Genomic DNA, 24,984 nt, shown 5'->3' with positions numbered 1-24,984 from the left:
AGAGAGAGAGAGAGAGAGAGAAGAAAAAAATTATCTCCAATATCACAAAAATAAGAACTAATGCCCAAGCATGCCACGCCTGTTTCTAAAAATAAAAAAAAAACCCTAATGCCCAATAAGAAAACAGCAGATGACAAACAGACAACAGAAAATTAACAGAAATGAATAGAAATTCATTTCTGTTGAAATGAATTTATAAACAAACACATATGAAAAGATATTAACCCCTACTCAAAAGGAGACACCATACTTTTCACCTAGAAATGGACACGTGCTAAAAAGCCACAGACACCCACTGCAACAACAAGACACTTTTCCCACACAGTACTACCAGCACATATAACTTTAGGGGACAATTTAGAGGCACAGATGCCTTCTGGTCCAGCATTTCTACTGAAGAATTTCAGTCACAAAACACTAAATAACTTACGATCAATTATACACATGTGCACGAAAAAAAAAAGTCTACCTCAGAAAGAGGCAGAATTATATATAGAACAGAATATTTAAGTAGATTTTAAAGGATATTTATTGGTGTGAGCATAAAAGTGTTTCTCAAAAGATTCAGTAAAAACTGTACTATAAAGAAAGGACAGAGCACTAGGGATAAAGAGATTTTAAAATCTGATTTTTCTATAATCTGTATAGTACTTTATAAAAACAATAAAGAATACTTTCATATTTTACACGTAAAAATTTCCTATTTTTCTCAATGATACATACAACTTCAAAACACAATTGTAGCTATTGAAAATTTAAATAAAGTGATTTTGATATTTCATGGTAGATTTTAAACACAAAAATGGAAAAAATCATGAAATATATTTAGTTGCCAGCCTTAGTCTTTCTTCTTGAGCTATTGGCCCAGCCCACATTTTTTTGGACTTAAAAGGAAAATGGTTTGTGAATATATACAAAAATCCTATTAGTGAACTCTTTTACTTCTGTTTCAGAGGTCTGCTTAATATCAAATAACTATATTTTGTTTTTATTCAGATTGCTATTAATAATTTACACTAAAATACACAAAAATACTTAAAAACACTCATATTCAAAATTAAATTAAGATACTGGGAAGTGGTTAGGATCTATAATTCAGATTTTGGCACATAAAGTAGGAAAGAAAAGCAGTGACCACAAGTATGCACCAACTCTTTTCCAACTCAAATTCAGTAAAAGATTTTTCCACCTAAACCTAGGCCATTTGTTTCCAGACATTTATTGTCTAGTACCACCCAAGCTTGTTCTCTTGAAGACTTCTTAGGATTAGAACATTAAATAGAAGTTATACCAGTAAATATATCTATGGATGCAATTATACAAATGATCAGGATAAAAAATACTTCTTTTTAAACTATTAATAAGGACCTAAATTTGTGATGAGCCTCAAGCTTCAGTTGAATGTTAGCTGGCTAAAAGCGAATTCAGTAAAAAGTTTCTGACTGAGAAGATGAGGAGAAAAATAGAAGGTTAATTTAGACCAAATCAGTTTATTATAAAGTTGAACCACATAAAATTATCAATATTCAACAATTTACCTGCAGTTTTTTAACTTCAAATTTTCCCTTAAAAAGTATATTTTTTCAACTCATAATATAATCATATTTTATTCTTAAAACAATTTATCCATTGGGATGAGGAAAAGGACAGGAGTGGGAAAGAAGGGGGAGAAAGATATATCTATGCATGTATGCAGGATGGGTTGGATAACTGTACTGCTGATTTCTGCCGGTCCACAGAGAGGAGCAGCAGATACTTAAATTTGTCTCTTTCTTTCTTGTTGTCCTTTTAAATGTCTTATAACTCTTTTTTCTAATTTTGCATGCTTATAGCTGGTAATCTGAACAACTAATTCAAGGACAACATTATGCAATACAGCAACCATTGCTGAATTCCTAAAAAACAAAAAATAATAATGATAATTTTTCAAAATCAGAGGTAAGGCTCTCCTATGAAGGATGCTTTTCTCATTTCCTCCACAAATACCAGATAAATATTGACAACTTCAAAAATGTAAAATGACTCACTTCAAGTGAGGTTTTACGTACCCTGTGTAATAATGCAAATATTAAACATAAGAATACTTTTCCTGCCAATTAATAATTCTCCACAATCAAGTTTATCTTTTCTATCTTTAATAGTTCCAGGAAAAAAAAAAAAAAAAAAAAAAAACAAGGAAAGAGCTGAACTACAAAAGACAAAGATTTTTCTCCTAATTTGACAATAAAAGAACCAAAAAATTGGACAGTTTCCAACAGCCTGCTATGAAAAGTTGTTACCATTTGGGTGGATGTCTTTTACAGGCAGACATGTGACCAAACATCCAAAATTGATTCTGGACCTCTCTTATAAATGGCTCCCCCATTTACAAGGAAGCAGTCCGCTTCCTTACTACCAATATCTGACAGCTCCACATTTTAACCTAATTGCATCTAAATATCACAGCAGATTAGTACGGGAGGTCCCAGACCATAGATAAGAAGAACCTCCTTGTTTTAAATTTTTCAGATTCAGACACTGTGTGCAGTGGAGTTCCCTGCTAATGGAGCACTTGGAGCATTCCTCAAAAACGATGAAGTGCAAAGACAGCCACGGTGCCAGGCTCTTGCTAACCACTTACCAGTTTGATTATTTATATACAGGATGGCCAGAAATTGCATATTTTTCAGTATTTTTATAACAGGAAACATAAAAACAACAATTTTATCAAATTTATTCAATACAAGAATCGACTGGTGGAAATGACACCTGCCCGAGAGACACTTGGGATAGACATTATATAAATACATGAGCTGCCCAGTAATGCTCAGAGAAAACTGCAACAACTTTATAGAGTTTTTGTTCTTTTTTGTCATAGACAACAAGAATCTGCATCTCTGTTGAAAGGCCCTTTTAATCCAGTTGGGAAGATGTCACAAATGGGAGTTCCTATAAACGAAAACTAAATATAATGGTCAATTTAAAAAGATTTTTAAGCTGACTTACTATAAAATGAAACTAAGGTATAAAGAAATAAACCAATTACAAAATAAGTTTAAATTTTTCAATATTTTTGGCATTTATTAGACCTGAGTGTTAGCTCTATTTTTATACTTTTTAATCATTCAAAAAGGCAATGTATTTTTTTGCTAGCTGTTAAGAAAAATCTAAATAGATTGGGTAAGGTTTTCTTGTTCTAAAATCTTTTCAGCTGACACCACTTTCTGATTCAGGGCTTAGAAATTTAAATGTATTATACAGTGCCTTAAAAGCTGATTCTCCTATACATGTAAGTTATTTATATATCTTAATTTGAAGTTGAAAATGGACAAATACTACAGGTAGAGAAATTATCAATTATTCAAAAATACCTCCTGTGGCAATGTAATTATCTACATGTCACTATTATTGTCAACTTTAAAAAAAAAAAAAAACAGAACAGTGTTCAATCGTATGAAGCCCTGCCTTGCACAGCATCAGCCCAAAGCATATGCTCAACAAATAAACAGTGAGGAACATGAAGAAACAAATAAGAATAATGCATGCAATCAAGTAAAGACTTTCATAACGAACTAAAATGCCACTGATTTTACAGAATTTCTTTGATAACAATTAAAGCAAAGTTTTGATACTTTTTGTTTAAAACTCCCAAAATAATTTAAACTTCAAGATATGACCCAAAGTTAATTGCTGCTATTTTATACTAAAGGCAGGTAAAAACAAAGGTATAATCAAAACCAACATACTTTAAAATTTGTAAGGGGATAACTATTACTTTTGTCTCTAGTATAAGAACTTCTTGACTCTACTCTGATACACTTCTAATTTCTTTATACACACCAAGTGTGTATACTTGCTTTCTTCAATGCCCTGTTAAAGCAAAAGTTAAGAAAGCACTAGATTTTAAACAAGGAAGCCAAAGTCGCAGGTTTTCTCTGCTAAAGTTATAGAAGACCGCATAAGCCAATCTCCAAATTTCTATTAAAGAGAAACATGGACAACTAACTCAGATTTTTTCCTCTAGCTATGCATGCAATAAACTTTTATTCCCTCACATTCCAGAATTTAGCCTTTGTGCAAAGTACTGCAATGGCTGATAAACACACTAAAAACTCCATTTCTAATGGTAGTATGTAACACAATGGGATTGTTTACTGATTCGACAAGTTCTGAGGCAGAATTTCTTAAACATTACTGTGCCTCCAAGTTGCCTGGCATGTTTTTAAAATGCAAGCTCTCCTTCAGAGGATTGGGCAGGGCCCAGACAGTCCAGATCTCACAGGCTCTCTGCAAGTCATATCACGGGCAGCAAGGTCCCAGCCAGCACTCCCTGAAACAGTGGTCCAGGTACACTCAGAGTCTTCTCTCATCTCTCTCTGAATGTGGCATTACATCATTTCTGTGGTGAAATGCAAGCACCTATGAAGTGAGACCTAGAGAACAGTAAGTGGTAAGAAATCTGTATCTCAGTCATCTGACCAACAACTGACCAAAACCTAAGAGTGCCCATCTCGTGCTTACTCTCAGCATCCACATATTGTCTGCACCAGACTAGAGATGCCAATGTTCATCTTGTCACGTGGGTAAACATTTCTGCTGCCAGAAGGAAATCTACAGACAGAAGAGAAATGTGCCAAAGAAATTAGGGCTTCGGTAATTAGAAAACCGCAAGGCACTAGGCATCTTGCATCAGTCTAGATGAATGGAAACACTTGCAAAAGTATTTCACCATAAGTCTGATTTGTGAAAGAGAGCCACAGGAAAAAAAACGGGAATTTTTAAATTCCTTTATTACCCAATATAATTATGAGTTTCACCCTAAACTAATGCTGGCACTGTTCAGCAGGATTCTTTTATTCCTCAAGGGTAAGCTGAGAAGCACAACAAATACAGGCGGTCTCTGTGAGCCTTTCCCTGTGTATCTAAGAGAGACATCTCTGTTTGGAAATGGGCATTAAGACCTGCCTGCCTGATACAGTTCTGATTCATTATTGTCTCTAAGATGGTAGCAGAAACAAAAACAAACCTCAGCCCCCAAAACCACATCAATACCTCCCTCCTCATGAAAGCAGCATTCTTTCATGTTCAACTCCCACAGTGGCCTTTTCATCACCTTGCTGGTTCCAAATTTTATTTTCCCTTCATGCTACTAGTAATGTTAAAAAGAAAAAGAAAAAAAAAAAAAAAACCCGTTTGTATACATAATGGAAACAGAAACCAAAAGTCTCTAGGTTAACATTCAAAGAACTCCCTTGGGTAGGATCCCTTAATCTATGGTAAAGCAGTATTTTCTGAAGTATGGTAAGAACACGACACCAAAGTAGACCATAAATATATCCTATGATGATCACGAGCTATGTTCTTTTTTGTTTTTTAGTTTTTTTCTGACAAACGTAAAAGAATTGTGGGGCGAACTTTCCAATCAATTTCAAAACAGATACAATCTAGACATCAAAATACAATGATGCCTCCCCTCCATTAAATGGATGTGATGTTTCAGAGGACCTCAGCACAGGACCTTCCACTTCAGTAAGAATCATGAAACCAGACCACTCACTCCTCAGTGTAAACTGCTTGGATACCTGCTGGCCATGTGGCTGCTGATAAAACAGTAGCTTCAGCACTGGGGGAAGAAGGGAGTGAAGGTGAAATGAGGGCCTAGCAAATCCCTTCTGAGTGCGCCCTGAACCTTCACTCACGCCAGTCCTCTCAGACATGGTCACTACAGCTTCCTATCCACTGGCATGAATGGTGTGTCCATCGTTAACTCCTTCCACCCTGAAGGCAGGGAGTCAAGTTTTGTAAATGTCGACAAATACACTGCTGCTTGCATCAGAATCATCAGGATTAACTCTTGCAGAAAAAGAAATCATCAAAAACTGGACAGGAGGAAAGGGGGATTTCAGCAATTATGTGACCTGGGTATGCAATACTGAATATAGTTCACTACAAAAAAGTACACTGCATGTTTCTTCGAAACTTTTAGAATTTTGTTGCTTATTAAATTTAAGCAAAAAAAAAGTTATTTTGAAAAATTCTTTCTACTACTGGGGGGATAGCTCAGCAGTCTAAGCATGTGCCTGGCAAGCACAAGGACCACTGTTCAATCTGCCGTACCACATGCTGTGCCTGCCCCAGAACCCTGGGTGCGCTGTGCCAGTACCAGAACCAGGCGCAGGCTTGTAATCCCACAGCTGGGGAGGCTGAGATAGGATGATCACTACAGGTCTGAATGAGCTAGCGAGGCCCTGTATCAATAACAACAACAACAACAAAATTCTTTCCAAGATGTAAAAATATGCAGTTACAGCACCATGAACAAGCTGGCCAACAAAAATGCTTTAGCTAAAAATACAATTCGATTATTTTAGAGTTACTGGGATATATGCATGAGCTATTTAAGTTTAAATATATAAAGAAGGATAAACATGAATTTCTCTCCACTAAAAAAGCAGTTTTTGCTACATACAATTATTTTTCTTTATAAATAGAAATATAAGCCAAAGTCTGACATCTGAACTCTTAAGAGGAATACATTTTGAATAGTGATTGTTCACCAGAAGAATAATAGCTGTTGACATTTGTGGAAGGCCCAAGCTTTATGCTAAACATGTACGTGACTGCTTTCATCTAATCTTCATGAACACTTGATGAGAGAACACTACGCAATCCCACTTAATATGTAGAAACTATAAACTCTATTTTGGCTGAAAAAACTAGGGTGGGCTCAGCCCTGATCTGGCACTAACTCTACTGTAGTAATTCTTTTTTTAAAAAAAAATTATTCTTTAAAGATAATTTTTCAAGTCACAGAGAAATTTCTTTCAGCTACTGCTACTGGTATAGCAGGTTCTGATGTTATCATTTGTGAAGCTTAGCTTACTAAAACAACAAAACTAAATATTTCAATAAATATCATAAATATTTTAAGTTATTCTCTGAATAACTTTGTTATTCTTGCAAACTGAAAAACCAGCTTATTCAATGTAATCAAAAGTATAATACAAATTTAAAACTATAATCTTTAATTCTATTGAGAGGCTAGTCTTGCTCATCAAACAAACAAGCTACTTGAATGGTACCAGTGACATGAACAGCTGCAGGTGTAACGGAGTCTCCACTGCACATACCACCTTGCACACTGTGGGTAGTTAGGCAGAGGGCGCAGAGCTGCCTTCACACGCTTCTTTGAGGTTTTATGTTTCTCTTTGGTCCACTTGAGGATCTGGAAATTCATTTTCAGCATCTTAACAAAGCTGTGCTGTGAAGCACTGACCCAGAGGCGGCTAGGAGCCCCTAGGGCCCCATCATGACCCTCTGTCCAACTTCTTAGGACAGAGCAGGAACACACATGAGGTGGGTGAAAACAGAGAAGCCAAAGCATCCCTTTTTAGGCAGAGTTACTATTCCTAACCATCCCTGAAACACAAGTAAGGGCCAAAGGCTTTGGTTTCAAAGAACTTCCTGGCTGTGACTCGGGCTGCTTTAAAAGTCAGAATAAGAGGGGAGAAAGCCAAGACCTCATCCAAGCAAGTCACTAATGACAGGAGGCACTGTCAATAAACTGGAAAGCAAGATTTGCCACAGATAAAATACAATACAGCTAATTCACTCATGAAAAACAAGGCTGGCCCTCTGCGCATGTTTTATATCATAATATATCACCAAGAAAAATAATATCGTGCCAAGGAACATCATAATGACACAGGAAATTGTCTATGCCTGATAAGGTCACTGCTTTCATAGGCAAAACCTCTTGAGACTAAACTGGCCCCAGAGCCATACACACCAGGATATACGTCCCAGTACCTTTTTAATCAATCTCTCTTCCTCTCTTCTGCTTTTCTCCCTCTCCCTTGCCCTCTCCTTCTCCCTTTCTCTCCTTCTCCCTTTCTCTCCCTCTCCCTCTGCCTCTGCCTCTCCCTCTGACTCTCCCTCCCTCCCTCTCTTTCTCTCTCTCTCTCTTACACACACACACACACACACACACACATACACACACGCACACACTCACGCAGCAGCCCTTGCCAAAAAACAGACAGCACATGTAATGAACACGTGAGCCCCTGGTTTTAGTCGTATACCAGTGCTCTTGGACTAGTGAATGAGCCACAGCAGACAAGGCCAGCCCATTGTATTGGTGAAAGGGACCAGACAAGTTCAGTGGTTGTCAAACTCTCCTGCCATGGAACATCACTGTTCCACAAATTAAGAAGTATGATTTTCTGTGGCTAAAATCCAGTAACAGACATATGTTTTCAATTATTTTTCCCACAATTTTTTCTTATACCTCTTCAGGGCCTTCTCTTGTCTGCACAGAGAAAGCAGAAATTGATTACTCACATAAGAGGAGACTGTTTTTCATTTCTCCAGTGGCATGCTGTCAGGGTTGGATGCACTTCACACCTAAAATGGCCATACTTAGTGCTAGTAAAATTATTCCTGGTTTAAATGATAGAATCAAACATGCTAGAACTTTCCAACAAATATATCCTACATATCTTCCTGGTACTTGTCTACTTGAGTAGACTTGAGACCCACATATTATTTAGTAACTTCTAAGGCGTGGCCTGGACTAAGAGGTCAGACCAGCAGGTATATCCTCGTCTTCTGATGCAGAGGATCAAGTTCCCTCTAGCTCTCCAATTTCTGGGGGTCTCCTTTTCACGTCTGCCATTTCATGTGCCTGAAGCCACTCCTCTCTATCACCTACCTGCTCACAGACCACATTTAAAAATAAAAACATAGAGAACAGCCAGCTGATTTCAGTAGCCCTCTACTCTTCCCACTGACCCCAACACTACTATGCTGACATGAAACTGTCCTAGGGGTAGTCTGGGAAAGCTCCTGAGCTGTCCATCAACACTGATGGCATGTACTTTAGAGACCAGAATACTGAAGGGCAGTCAGATGAGGCAGTGTGAACAACGAACACAGACTGTAACAACTGGTGCACAACAGCAGCAGCAGTGCACGAAATCATGTCACCTGCCCTGAATCACAGGTGGAATTGGCTACCTATATCATGTTTCATGTAGGACTCTCAAGCTGGTCCACACAGACCAGGATGGCATAAAAGCTGGCAGATCCAAAGAGAAGTCAGTGTTTAAGTTCAAAGCAAGAAGATCCATATCCAAGCTCACACAGGGGAAGAGGAGTTCTTTCTTACAGATAGGAAAGGTAGTCTTTTGTTATGCTGAGGACTTGACCTGACTGGATCAGTTCATCATATTAAGGAGGACAATCTGTTATACTCACTCTACCTAGTCAATGTTCTTCTCATCCAGAAACTACTCTGTGTGTCGTGTGTGTGTGTGTGTGTACACGCCCATGTGTGTGTACCCCTTAGCAATTTGGCAGCATCAGCATCTTCCTAAGCCACACTTAGTATGCAAGACAATAACAAGATCATAAATCTGCCCAACATGATACAACTATGATGTGTACAACCCAAAATGCACCAACCTCTTCCCCAGAAGAGGAGGTAAACCCTTGAGTGATGTCACTCTTCTCTCTGATATCCCATAAAGTTAAAAACTGTGATGTAAAATCAGTGCTAAGTACTGTGACATAAGATCAATGTATGTAACAGATCTTACATCTTAAGGGACTAACTGATGGAAAACAAAGATTTATTTGATACGTTTATTTCATATAATATACACACATACCCAAATGCATCATAACAAAACAGAGAAAATACTCCTGACAAATACAGTACTTGGTTCTTTTACTGCCACAGCCACAGCTGGTACAGTGCCTCCTTCTCGCTCGGTACTTTTGTTGTCTTCCGCAGCACCTCAGTTGCCTGTGATTCTTTACCTGGTAGGGTTGCCCAAGCCATGAGTCCTGAAGAGTGGGCTATTCATAGTCCTGGTTGACTGGGTTGTTTTAATTACCCATTAAAAGGGTGCAGCAATTCTGAAAACATTCTGAAGTTTCTTCTGTGTCGCACATATGCTCTTTTTCCCTCCAAAGCACTTTGGTAGTCAGGATCAACTACTCCAATACAAGTGTAGCCCCTTCAACTGTTTGGTCAGTAGCATCCAAAGTGGCGGAGTGGCAGGCTTACTTTCCAACTCCAAAGAACCATGCTTATGACTCCTGATGAAAGCACACTACCCCTCAGAATCAAGCACTCTAGGCCAGCAGAGCATGAAGTCATGGGGTCAAGAAACAAAACGTTTGCTAGCACTTCTCTAGGATTAATGGTGAGTGGTATCACTCTCATTTCCATGCCCTGACACCTGGGCCTGTGAATCATGGCTATGAGAGAAACAGTACCACAATACTGATTTAGAATATGTACAGCCTTCTGGAGAACCTTGCTGCAGTCATGTAAATAACTGCCATCTACCTGACACTTTAACAGCACCCTTTTAAGGCCATTCTATTGTCCTACTGAAGTATCGCCTTCAAGGAGGTATGGAACAAGACAAGGCCACTGTCACACTTCATTTGTGTGAATAAGTTCTCCGATCAGAAGCTGCACCATGCAGAATACTATGACAGAGAATGAGGCATTCTGTAGGTCCACAGATGTAGTTTGGGCAGAAGTGCCACATGCATGGAAGGCAAATCTGTATCTAAAATAATCATCTGTTTGTATAAAAGCAAAATGCTGTTCCTCCCAGGTTGCTGGCTGATCATCCAGAGAATGGAATCACTTAAGTACCAGTCAGACCTCCTGCAAGCAAACTGGACTCAAGTATAATAACCAAGTTGTTTGTGGTAAATCACATAGCACCCAGATCATGAGGGGCAGCTAATCTATAGACACTCAGCAACAGCCATGGTCAGGTGAGCCTCCTAGAATCACTTTACTGATGAGCCCATTGGACAACAAGGTGACCAGGGGAAAAGGCCAAGCAGCAGCCATGGAAAATGTTGTCAGAAGGACTTCACAGAATCTGCTGCAACTGAGGTTACCTTTCGAGTGGGCATTCACATGGGACATAAATACCATGTGCAATAAAAAACTACAATGAGTTTTTAATTATATTACAGTAAGAGACACACTAGCATTAATTCCTCTTTCTAACCCTCCCCCTTGCTTTGAACATTTTCTCTATCACTCTTTCCACTTTCTGGGCAGTCTCTTGCACAAGTGTCTTTAGTTGCACTCTCATGGCTGCCTCAGTGCCTTGAAGAAATTCAAACTATATACCTTTCATGGCCATTTTAATTGTGTTGACAAGCAGCAAATCACACAGTTTTGGACCCAGTGAATGAATAAGGTGACACACTGAAAGTTTTATTTGACAAAAACTGCTATACCAAAAGCAGTTTGTGAAAAGGAGCACTGTTATGATGGAGATGCAACAGTGCACCCATTGCTCAGGCTACTTTATATGTACATCATTTCTTAAACATTCTAATAAGCCCTTATATTCAGAGTTTCACCTCTCTGAATGAGAAAAACAGCAAAGATATGAGGTGTGGTGAAAGACTACAGTAAATGTGCTGCAGGGTAACATCCAAGGGAAAGGCAGGGATCTCAGATGAGAAGCAGCACATTGAAGCTGAGGAACACTGCTTTTCAGAACTCCATGTGTTTAGCGTACTCAGTCAATTCTGGGCTGTAGTTGAGAGGACTGTATTGTGCCCTGAAATCCTGGCTCACAAACGACAGATTAACATGCAATGCAGTAAGTTTCATTGGAGTTATTCAATCCTGGCTATTCCAGCTTCCAGCTTTTTGAGAAATATCATCACAATGATAAAACTTTAATCTATGATTATGATCCTGAGATCAGGGTTTAGAGTTCTCAAAAGAAGTGACCCAGTTCTCCCTATGTGAAGGTGTCCACCAAGATCCAACATCAAAATGTTACCTGGGGTTACAGAGCGGAGAGAGTAAGGAGGCTGCGTCTGGCTCCCGCTGTCACAGCCACTGCAGTACATTGAGCTCCACAGAGACAGCACCGGGGCAAGTGAGAGCCGGACGGGCACTGGGCGACTCTGTACCTCGCTGAGGAAAACAAGTAAACATGGGCAAAGGAGATCCTAAGAAGCCGAGAGGCAAGATGTCATCATATGCATTCTTTGTGCAAACTTGCCGAGAGGAGCACAAGAAAAAGCACCCAGATGCTTCCGTTAACTTCTCAGAGTTTTCGAAGAAGTGCTCAGAGAGGTGGAAGACCATGTCTGCTAAAGAAAAAGGAAAATCTGAAGATATGGCAAAGGCGGACAAGGCTCGTTATGAAAGAAATGAAAACTTATATTCCTCCTAAAGGAGAAACAAAAAAGAAGTTCAAGGATCCCAATGCGCCCAAGAGGCCTCCTTCGGCTTTCTTCTTGTTCTGTTCTGAGTATCGCCCAAAAATCAAAGGAGAACATCCTGGCCTCTCCATTGGTGATGTTGCAAAGAAACTTGGAGAAATGTGGAATAATACTGCAGCAGATGACAAGCAGCCATATGAGAAGAAGGCTGCTAAGCTGAAGGAGAAGTATGAAAAGGACATCGCTGCCTACCGGGCTGAAGGAAAACCTGATGCAGCAAAAAAGGGAGTCGTGAAGGCTGAAAAAAGCAAGAAAAAGAAGGAAGAGGAGGAGGATGAGGAAGATGAGGATGAAGAGGAAGAAGAAGATGAAGAAGAGGATGAGGAGGATGAAGAAGAGGATGATGATGAATAAGTTGGTTCTAGCGCAGTTTTTTTTTCTTGTCTATAAAGCATTTAATCCCCCTGTACACAACTCACTCCTTTTGAAGAAAAAAAAAATTGAAATGTAAGGCTGTGTAAGATTTGTTTTTAAACTGTACAGTGTCTTTTTTTTGTATAGTTAACACACTACCGAATGTGTCTTTAGATAGCCCTGTCCTGGTGGTATTTTCAATAGCCACTAACCTTGCCTGGCACAGTCTGGGGGTTGTAAATTGGCATGGCGATTTAAAGCAGGTTCTTGTTGGTGCACAGCACAAATTAGTTATATATGGGGACGGTAGTTTTTCATCTTCAGTTGTCTCTGATGCAGCTTATACAAAATAATTGTTGTTCTGTTAACTGAATACCACTCTGTAATTGCAAAAAAAGTTGCAACTGTTTTGTTGACATTCTGAATGCTTCTAAGTAAATACAATTAAAAAAAAAAATGTTACCTGGGTTTTTTGACCCTGATGGTATTGTATGATCTAAGATTGTAACCAAGTCATGGATTTTTCAACTTGCTCCAACTTCCTAGCCATTTCACTGAATCAGTGGTCATAGCCAAAATATAATTGTGTATATGGTCATTTCTCCTTCCAAGCAAAGTACAAAACCAGGAAACAATACCCAAAGTTCTGCCTACTGAGATTTCCCTTAATGATGTCCTTGAGTTTATGGCCCAGAGATGGCCTATAGTGCTACAGCTATTTGTGTTGGGATAGTGAATGCAGACCATGCAAAACCAACTCAAAACCAGACCTGAGGCTTTTCTTCCTCTGCCAACTGGCTGTAAGGAACAGGTGCAGGCTGGGAAAGAGGAGGTAGTATAACAGGAGCAAGGAACAGGTGCATTTGAAATACTTCTCCAAAACTTACTCGTCCCTATAAAGCCCACTCAGGCCTGACCATACTCATACAACCTCCATTTGACAATGGAGTACTTCTGGGTGCGCTCACATTCACAAAGGCAACTCAGGTCACATGGTAATCTTGCAGCATTCAGTATCTACTAAGAGTCAGTAGCAGACCAAGGCCTCTTTCTCAAAAGGAAGAGTAGAGATCTGCAGTGGAAGGCCCGACTTTCCTTCAAAACCTAGGCACCTACACTATGGCTTCCCTATAGGGCCTTCCCAAAGCTCCAAACTGCTTCCCCATATGCCACTGACACCTTATATACTGAAGGATTATATGGCCCAAGTGGCATAGGCAAATGCGCTGAGGCCTAAAGCTGATCCCCTGTTCTAGGCCCCACTCAAAACTAGCAGCTTTTCAGGTCAATCAGTACATGAGGCAGAGTAACACACCCCAGTAAGGAAGGTGTTACCCCAAAATTCAAATGGTAACTGCATTGTGTCACTTTCTTGATGTAGGAGGGGCCAGATACACAAACTTTTTCTCCACCCTAGAAGGGGTATCACTACATACCCACATCAGGGGACCCTACAGGTTTCACTGACACAAAAGATATCTTTTTAAATCAGGTTTATTTTCCATTCTCTGACATGCAAATCTCTTACCAGTAAGTCCAGTGAAGTTCCAACTTCTTGCTAACTAGGTCCAGTAAACCTAATACCATCAAAGTAACAGATCAGTGTATCACTGTATCTTATAGGATAAAAAGGCAATCAACATTCCTATAAACTAAACTATGATATACTTTAGTCCTGGAAAAAATTATTTACTCCTGAGACAGGACAGTGAAAGTATACCGCTGAAAGCAGCTATCTCCAAGCAGGCAGTATTTACTAAGAGAAAGAATAAGGGATCTGCCACATCAATAACTATATATTGGATACCAGAGGGCAAGTTTATTTGCTTTAAGCAATGAAACCACATCTGTATAGTAGCTGCAATTGGAATCACCATCTATTTAAATTCACAATAATCCTCTGTCATTCTCCAAGATCCACCTGTCTCCTCACATGCCAAATAGCAGAGTTTAACTAGATGTACTGAGGAACACCATGCCTGCATCCTTCAAGCTCTTGTCACAAGACTAATCTCTTCATAAATCTAGTAGTGCTTTTGGTTTATAATGTTCCTAGATAAAGGAAGTTGAGGTGGCCTTGTGTACTGTAATAGCTTTCACTGCTTTAAGTCAGGGAATTAATGTAGGAATCTGGCAGCTGCTAAGTGTGCCTGTTCCAATGATGCCTTCTAGAACTACAGAAATAATCACAGGATAGACCAAGAGGATACTAGACTCACTGAGGGTCAGACAAGAGCTAAAGCTTCAATGATCACTTGAACCTGTGCGGCTATATTCCAACAGTGGACCACTGTGATCTTTTAGATCTTCAGGAATTAGTTCCAACTTAGAGACAGCATCCAGTAGTCCCTAATAGGTGTGATGAGTTCTTTTATTCAAATTTACAGTTATCCTGAGAAAAAAGGCTGGAAAAAAGATAAAAACTGTAGTAGTGTACTGAGGTCCTTCCTAAAGGGGACCTGGCTTCCTCTTTATTCTAAGGATCTATAAACTTGCTCAAATTTAGGAAGGACTGAGAGACTGTGACTGTTTTAATAATTCAAGCTAGACTTTTGTGCATTTAACCTAAAACTTTTCTGCACACAGAGATGAAGTAAGAATTTTGTTGTCAGGCTGAAAGCATAGGTCAGTGGTAGAGCACTTCCTTAGCATGCATGAGGCCCCTGGTTTAATCCCCAGCACCGCAAAGAGGAAAAAAACAAAAGGTTGTCTTCCTTCCACTTCTGGGAACACTATAATTAAATGGCCAATCCCAAGGGTTTGCACAAATCAGACTACTCTACTCTGACTGCTCCCTTAACCCTGGTGCCCATTATGGTAGCTCTGTCCACCTTGCATTAGGTCTAGTGTCACTACTTTGGCCCCACCACCTGGGACCCAATTATTTCACTGCTTTTAGTTTTCCCAATTCAGTGACGGCAATTCCCACTGTAAGGTTTTCCTGCAGAGAAAGCAATTACAGACTCTGTGAGGATGCTGGAGCTCCTGCCTAGCTGTTCTTTACAGTTCTGGTGAAAAGGCTATCCTCTGGACCTTTCCAGGCTATGTGAGCAGGACTTAAATGATGCATCCAACATACCATTTCAATCTCCCTAAGCTCGAACCCTCTCCTCTGCATTAAAACAACATAAATCTATCACTTCTAACTCACTCTCTTTGGATCACCTTTGGGTTCTATTGGACCAACCTAACAAACTGAGCCCTCCTGGGCTTTGGACTGCAACATCAATGCAGAATCTCTGCTTGTGAGCCCAAGTCAACAAATTTGGCTTGATCTAACTTTACTTTCCTCCTCTCATTATCCCTCTCTAGTAATACCCATTCCAATACACGTTCCTAAGATTTCTCTCTGCAATTTGGTGTGTGTGTGTGTGTGTGTGTGTGTGTGTGTCTAGAGAAGCATTTATTCATTATCAATTTTATTTGTTTTCTCTGACCAAGAAACATTTTTTTTCCTATTTTGTTTATTTTTCTGCAGCTAAACTAGGAATGTTTAGGACACCCCCCAACCCAATGAAATGACATTCTTAGAAATTAGATTCTCTGATTTTCTTGTCAGGCTATTTCAAGGAAATCTATGTGTTCAATATGCTTGCTCACAGTGTGGCCTATACCAAGTGGTTGCTTAATCCAAATATCTGGGCAGCAAACTAAGCTGATCCTTCTGGAGAAAGTATGGTCAAACAGCCGAGACCACTGGCTAGTCTTAGAGAAGACCATGCATCCTGAGCTCCCCAGTCTAATGTGAGGGGATGACAGCTAATAACAGGACATGCGGTGTTACCAGACATCACTGGGCCTAAGCCATTGCTTCAGTCCACCACTGCCATGAACACAGTTGGAATGCCATCCCCTTCATACTGAGCTTTAATCCTCAGGGTTTCATCTGGGCCTTTATGGGCAGATGTTACTCAAAGTTCACAGGGAATCCCATAATTTCCTCAACCCTTCTTGATTTTTTCAGTGACCAAGATCAGAAGTTGAGCCCATCAACATTACAACCCTGCACTGATTTTTTTATTTCAGAAGCAAGTGTACTCTCTTAGAAACCCATGCAAAGTTCTTCTTTACCATCTGGAGCCCTTCAGAGGTTACTTGCTTGAGGTCACGATACGACTGTTTGTCTTTCTGCTGGTTTTGATCTCCTGGGGGCCAGAGTCTCCAGAAATCATTATCAATAACATCAGCGAGAACAATTTCTTTGGTAGTCACATCAACACCAAATTCAATCTTCACATCAACTGGTATACAGTTCTGGGGCAACCAGGATTTCTCCAATATTTCAAAAACAGCTTGTGTAGCATGACTCATGATATCCACTTCAGTTTGGCCTATAACAAGTGCAGCAAAGCAAAATTTTGCATCAATTAGCTGTCCCTCAGACCACTGTGGACCATTATTAGCATCATTCTTGAAAAATAGCTCCACTTTAGGTGGATAAAACTTAAATCCTTCCATGACACCAGGATTTCTTTTAAGAAAAGGACCAGTTGCTATTCTTCCACAAACCCATTCAATTGGAATCATTTCACACTGGGGTGCAATGAAAGCTGTCTCTCCACATGCAAACAGTTTTGATACCTGTTTCCTGTAACTGGAAAATACAGCTGGTAATAATATTGGAGAGAGTAGCTTTTCCTTCCAGATGGTTCTTTCTGGATACATTTCTGGATGTAATCTGGTTCTTGGACTGCAGGAGGACTTTACCAGGACTAACAATTCATAGACTTCTTTTCCTTTACCCTCATAGAGTTTTTTTTTTTTTGCCAATGTTCAATACCTCTATTGTAGCGGGCAGAGTGCAATTTGGGAAATGTATGCAGTTCTTTTGGTGTGTGTATATTTCCCCATGGGTCATACTTCATACCTCACGGGCAGAGGCCTGCTGAAGTTACAGGCCTAGAAGCAAAGAAGGATGGTGAGAGTAGGCCCTGAAAGGGGCTCAGCATTACCCACAGAAAAACTTCCTCGAGAAGGCCACTAAAGCTCCCTCAGACAATGGATGGGGCAGAGGCCACTCCAACTGGGGTGGGAAGGCCACGCTCATGGCCTTCATCAGAATTCAGGGGCTCAAATCCCCTAGTTTCAGCTAAGTTTTCATATACATACCCATTTCACCTTCCAGGTCCCATTCCTTCCCAAACAAGGGGGGCTAAAACAGCTTTTCTTTAACAGTAGACACTACATGCAGCTAGAAAGGACTACATTTACCTTATTTGTAATTCAGCTAGTCACAGGATAAGACTCTGGGTTTAATTTTCAATAATTTCAGTCCCATAGCTATAAGAAATAGGGATCTATTTCAGGAAGCACACAGAGCCTTTAGATAATTTATGTGGTGTTTGAGCTAGAAATTTAAATCCCAGAGCTCATCCCTTTGCCCAATGGCATTAGAAGCAACCATGTAACCTCTTTCTATTTGTTAATTTACCCAAAATGACCCAAAACATCACATACACAATTACCCAGAGACTTGATTTTTCTTTTTTCTTTTCTTTGTCCCCCCCACCCCACCCCCGGAACTGGGGATTGAACTCAGGCTCTTGCGCTTGCCAGGGAAGTGCTTATTGTACTGAGCCATCTCCCCAGCCCTGAGACTTGATTCTTATAAGTGGCTGATTAAAAGTATCCAATGATGACAATGTGTGTAGCCCTGTTGCTACATAAGACCATCAGTGATCTTTTCACTACTGGAAATAAAGTCATTACCACTTTTAATCTGATTGGATTAGAAAGGACATTCTAAAAACCCCAGACCTAACTCATAAAACACACCTTTAAAATTCTGTTCTTCTAGAAGCATTTTTTAACAAAATCTGTATTAATCAAGAAGATCCCCCAAAAAATAGAGGGAAGGGGAGGGGAGAGGAGGGGAGGGGAGGGATGAGATGTAGGCAAGAAAGACAGAGATATTAGATTATATTGGATTATTTGGCAGAATGAAAGCACCTACAATATTTAAATAGCAATGGAATACCCATCTCTGACAAAACTAAACAAAAAAGGTGATATAAATGAAGGTCCATTTTTGTATCTGCATATACAAAATAGGATAGATATACAGCTACTTTCTCTTAATTCAGTGAGAAGAAAGATTTGTACAAATAGTGTTTGGACAGGATATCATGTGTGTATCTTGTACTATGAATAACTACTACAAAGACAACTATATGCAATGTATTAATTATTGTAACTGTCCTACTAATCTTTTAAAGCTGTCTCATTGCTATTTGTATCTGAATAAAATTAATTAAAAAAGAAAGACAGGGAGACAGAACGTAGCAATTATGAATGGAAACCCCGAGAGTTTCAGTCAGAGGCAGGAAACCCACAAGAGCTGATGGGGTAGGTTTTGGGCCAAAAGCAAGCAGGTTGGACACTCCAGAGCAGATGTTTCAGTTTGAAGCAAAGGAAGGAAAATATTTCCTTCACTTCATAACTCAAGAGAACCAGGCACCCTTTACTGGTTTTGTGTACTCAGACCATCAGCAGACTGGACTGGGCCCATCTCACTAGGGAGGTCCACCTGCCGTCCTCTGTCTGGCCACTTATGTTTGCTTCATCATCTATACTTGTAGAGGACACACACTGTATTCTTAGCATGAGTGCATAAAAGAATGTCAGCTCTTATAACAAAGGACAGACAGAACATTCTCCACAGAACTTTAAATACATAAGAGACAAAATAATACAATTCACAATGCAACAACAGAACATATGAAATAAAAACGTGCAGTTATAGAAAACAGGCATTCAAATGTGAAAATATAAGATAGAGGCAATAAAATTAAAAATTCCAGGATGCCTTGATCAGTGCATTCGACAAAGTAAATGTCAGGGGAAAAGCATCAAAAATGACTCATAAAGAGACTGAAAATCTGAGACAGGTTGAAGAATCTGGATGACAGATTGAGAAAATCCAACAAGTTTTCAATAAGAGTAGGAGCAAGACACAGAACAAATGGCAAAACATTATCCAGAGCTGAAAACAGGTCTCATACTAGAAAAGGATGTCAAATACTGGGCAGAATAGTGATAGAAAACCCACTTCTGTATGCATTATACTGGAACTCCATGAAGTAACACAATCTCTCAGGGAAAGTCCCAACAGTTCTCACTGACTAACAATGAAAATAAAAAAGAACACAGTGAACAGCTGCCACTTCTGTGCTATTACCCTGTGCATGAACCTGTACTAAAGAAACATTGCAATTAATTACAATTACTGTATCTTTTTTAGTCTTAACCTCACTTTCAGTCAAAAAAAAAAAAAAAAAGATTCGGAGTTCAAGAAAGTTAATAAAGTTCCCTCTGCTGAAATTCAAAGTCAAATCTGACTCTAAACCCTAGAACCTTATACATACTCTACTACTACCACCAATCACCACCCACAAATACCCGGAATTAGTGTCTTCATCTGGAATGCAAGGCTGATTTATGTAGACCAAAACTAAAATATCCTCCCCAGCACAAGTCAAGCAAATCTAGATCTTTTACTCTGAAGCAGGGCTCTTCCTACAGCAGTGAATTTCTTATTAGCTGGCCTCAGTATCTCCATCGGTAAAAACACAGCCAACAGAAATAGTTCTCCCCACTCTTCTAAGATGCTGCTACCTTAAGAATCAAACCCATTCTAGGCAAAACCCAGCTGTACCATCCCACGCTTCCTTCTTTAGTCTCTTGTTTGCATTCTCTATTCCTAATCCCAGGCAGCTGCAATAGGCCAAAGGAAATCCAAGAGCCCACTATCGCCTCCACAGATAAAGATGATCTGATTTCAACTGCATCATCAGAACTGCCAAGCAATCCTATGATACCTGCTGGGCCACTGTTTCTCTCAAGCAACTTACAAGTGTAACTGAATCACTGAGCTGTTTCATTTCAGTGAATTCACCAATGACGTCCTAGATGCTTAACTGCTGGACACTTTTCAGACCTTTAGTTCCTTGGACTTTCTGGAGCACTTTATGTGAGTGAGCAGGCAGTTAATGGAATTAATACCTGCCTAGTTGCTCAAAGGCAAAAGCACTGCCCCAAATCAATCAGTAAGTTCTCCTAGTCTGTTGCATTCAGACATGCCCCATTCATTTCCTTGGCCCTTGGTACTGCCCCGTGTTACCAATGCCAGAGTTCCCTGTGCACTTCCTCCCATGGACTCGTTCCCTACTCCATATCCACCAGAACCTGATCCAAAGAATGATCTTTGGGAGCTCAAATCTGATCAGACTCAAACCTTTTCAGCTGTAGAGGGCCCCTATTGCAAAAGCAAGCCATACTTTACAGGAAGACACACAAGGCCCTCTACTAGTCCACCTAAACTCTTGCCTTGCATACCCCCAACCCCAACATACAGTTTGTTCTTAGGTGTCGTTACAGGCAGCCTCTACCTACAATGTGGGCCCTGCCGCAAGCACTCAGCACTCCTCCTGGAGAATTACCCAGGACTCTTAGCACCCTCCTTCCACCCCAGTCATACACTCTTCTATTCTGCCAGCATCCATTCCACTAAGTTGTATAAGCTACTCTCTTCAATCATTAATTCCTTGAGAAACAAAATTTTGCAATTTTTTGTTACATCTCTAACAACTGATTCATAGTGCAGGCAGTGCACAAGGATTTCCCAACTGAGCAAACGGGTGCCAGGGTGCCTCCTAAACCTGTTCAGAGCATTTACAAGTTTGCCCAAGAACAAAAATTCCTTTACAATGAATGCTAGCCAGTGCTAAGGGAGATGAAGACCACCCCCTGGATCTAGTAGTTTCACAGTATTAGTTCACATCTCTGCACCGAGCAATAGTAACTTCTCTGTATTGACTCTTCCAGCATTTTTCTTTTTCTGATACACCTGCTATTGACTTTCAACCTCAAATCTAAGATATATAAACAAAGGCCACAACCCAACTCTCTCCATTTCCCCTGGTTAGTGTTCCAAGTTTCTGTAAGCTGCAAGAAAAAGAGTGTGATGCTTGCTCTTTGCCATAACACTGACTCCAAGCTGCCATCACACCTGATGGCTGCACTTGTCTCATGTAAATAATACACATCTGTATATACATATTGATTTGGTAAAGGACGGTTTAGAAAAAGCCTTAACTATGCTTATATCTCATAAACCACAAAATATTTATGCTTTTTATTAGTTTTATTGAGAAATTGCAATGAGACAGTTTCAATTAGGTTATTAGGACAGTTATAATAATTAATACATTAAATATTGTTGTCTTTGTAGTAGTTATTCATAGTACAAGATACAGACATGATATCCTGTCCAAACACTATTAGAACAAATCTTTCTTCTCATTGAATTAAAAGAAAGTAGCTGTATATCTATGCTATTTTATATACAGATACAAAATGGTCCTTCAGAAAAACGAGGTATAAAAAGTAAAGCCATATTAATATGCTGAGCTGTAAGGGGCTCAAGTCAACAACTTCTGACATTGATAGTCCTATGGATAACTCACGACTATTATGAACTACTGGACTATATTGGATTATTTTGCACCTACAATATTTAAATGTTTTAAATATTTTAAATATTTAAAATTTCATCTCTCACAAAACCAAACAAAAAGGGGATATATATACATATACATATATATACATATATATATATGTATATATATGCTTTGCTATACTTTTTTTTTAGTGTTTTTGAGACAGGGGCCCGCTATGCAGTTCAGACTGGCCTTGAGCTCACTTTGGAAACCAGTCTTGAACTCAGTGATCCTCCTGCCTCAGCCTCTTGAGGGATTACAGGCATGTACCACAATGGCTGGCTGTCAGTACACATAAACTGCTTATTTTAAAAGAATCTCCCCAAGTGGGGTTAAAGTAGATGCCTCATATGGACTTGGTTGCTAAATACAAATTAGATACAAGCACCACTGGACAATACTATTACACTGGTGAGGAGCTGCCAACATAAGAATGGGGCAGGGGTGCTGTTACAGCTTGTATCCAGATGTTCCCCCAAAGCTTCATGCACTCATAGGTGAGAAATTCTGAAGGTGGCTAGATTAAGACTTGTGAATGTGGACTGATGGGCCAGGGGCATAGCTCAGAGGTACAGCACCTGCCTGGTTAGTACAAGGCCCTGAGTTTGATTCCCAATACAAAAAAAAAAAGTGCTTTGATGAGTGTGCCAGGTATCATAAAATATATGTCCAAAAATCATGCAACAAAAAATGAGATGATATTAAATAAGGAATTAGTTAGAGAAAAAACTTCACACTTTGGCCAGGAAATGACTGTAAGACAACTGTAACCTGTATTGGAATGACAGAGGCTGACTGAGTATATCTGCACATACCAGCTATTGCTAGGAAATGAGGAAAACAAGTCTTCATGGGACGCTCATGTTTCTGCACATCTTGGAGGCAGAAGCACCAACTGCTCTTTTGTCCTAAAGTATTTTTTCAAGGGTGTTTATACACTGAACAGCTTTAAAAAAAAAAATTATCTCCCTCTGGAATAAGTTTGTTCATTGTCCATTATAAAAGGTTTGGGTTCTCTTGTGATATTAATCTCCAGAGTTAGCACCCTTTTTCTTTTTTTCTTTCTCGTGCTACTAGGGATTAAACTCAGGGCCTTCCTAATAAACTACATCCTCAGACCTCTTTTCATTTTTTTTTATTTTCAGGTAGGATCTCACTAAGTTGCTAAATTGCCCAGGATGGGCTCGAACATGTGATCCTCCTGCCTCAATCTCCCGGACTGCTGATATTACAGGTATGTGCCAATATGCCCAGCTCAGAATTGACACTCCTAACTATTGAACTATTGAGCCTTGTTACAATGATTAAAACAAACCAATACCTAGCCAGGAAGTTCCAGGATTAATACACAAGAGTGTCATCTAGCACCATACATCACTGAAAGAATCAGGACTGATGAAAGAATATCTGATTCAGTTTTGGAGCAGTAAAATAAGCCTACAACATCTTGTCATACCCAGAAATAAGACAGCTATCCATCCAAGTATACTGGAGCTCTATCTGAAGGACTCTTGAGCAACATAAAAAGACTCCCAAGTAAACAAATTTGAACATCAATAAAGAAATGGTGGTCAAAGAGAGAGAGAGAGAGAGAGAGAGAGAGAGAGAGAGAGAGAGAGAGAGTAATTAATTGATGCACATGAAATGTGCCCATCACAGTACTTTAAAAAACTTTTTTGTATTATGAGCTGTAGATGTTATATATTGAATCCTCTTTCCCCAACCCCTAAACAATTCAGATTCAACTCTTAACCCCAACTCTGAATACCACTGTATTTGGAGCTGAAGACCTTAAAGAGATAATTAAGCTAAAACAAGGTTATTAGGTTGAACTCTAATCCAATATGACTCATGTTTGTGTTAGAGAGATTAGGATACAAACAGACTCAGAGACAACCTGAGAGGCAAAGGTAAAGGATGCCACCAACCACCCACGGATAAAGGCCTCAGATGAAACACTGATCTTAGACTTCCAGGCTCCTGAACAATGACAATTAATTTCTGCTGTTAAAGCTAAGTTTGTAGAATCTGTTATGGTAATGTTAGCAAACAAAAACACTAGGAAACCAGCTTCTTCATTTGAAAGTAATAAATAAAAGAGTCAAACAATGATTCTATCTTTTCTATGAGATGTGATTTAGGATAAACAAACAGCTGATAAGAGGAAATCTATTTTTTATAATGAATTAATAAAGAATGACAACCTTACAATGTCACTATCTGCAAACCTTAATGAATTAAAAGAGCTATACAATGCACAGCACTGGCAGAAAGCATCAAACAGAGATGACCAGATATTATGTACCTCTTGATGGAAGACTCGCACACCGCCTTTGAAGTTTCCTTCAGGAAAAAAAAAAAAAAGAACTTAATTCTAACAAAATTGTAGATTTCCACCTTAGACCTGCCTCACTGCATGGTTTTCCTTTATTAAAGTCCCTGGAAAAGACAGCTTCCTGGGGACAACCTACTCAGGGCCCCCTCCTGCCCCTCTCCCAGGTACACTTTAGGTTGGGAGATCAATTTTTCTCCCTGTGTCATTTGGAGGTTTCCCTGTATCAGTACTGCATGCCGTGCTGGCCCTGAAACCCTGGGCACACAGTGAGGGCCCTGAAAACCGGAAGTAGTAGTACATGCCTATAATCCCAGTGCTGGGGAGGCTGAGACAGGAGGATCGCTGTGAGTCCAAGCTGTGTAGTGAGACCCTATACCAAATAAATAAATGAATAAAAGATTAGGAAAAAAATTGTAGAATTAACTACAACTTTAGAAAATATATGAGCCTACTCGATAATAGCATAAGACTGTAATCAAAAAACTCCAGAAGCAAGAAACCATCTAAGACAAACAGATCCAATGTTTCAGAAAAAAA

At 39.5% G+C, this 24,984-nt stretch overlaps 1 protein-coding gene and 1 pseudogene across 2 annotated transcripts in view; both read right to left on the bottom strand.

Annotated features, from left to right (window-relative positions):
• The window catches only part of Gmds (GDP-mannose 4,6-dehydratase), a 577,953-nt gene that overhangs the window by 472,196 nt on the left and 80,773 nt on the right, over nt 1-24,984 (bottom strand). The gene's annotated exons all lie outside the window — the stretch shown is intronic.
• Nucleotides 16,143-17,473, bottom strand: LOC111815876 (annotated as a pseudogene).

The sequence above is a fragment of the Octodon degus genome, unplaced genomic scaffold (assembly GCF_000260255.1).
Source record: "Octodon degus isolate 3935 unplaced genomic scaffold, OctDeg1.0 scaffold00023, whole genome shotgun sequence".
Lineage (NCBI taxonomy): Eukaryota > Metazoa > Chordata > Mammalia > Rodentia > Octodontidae > Octodon > Octodon degus.
The sequence above is the reverse complement of the archived record's forward strand: the minus strand, read 5'-3'. Positions and strand labels throughout refer to the sequence as shown.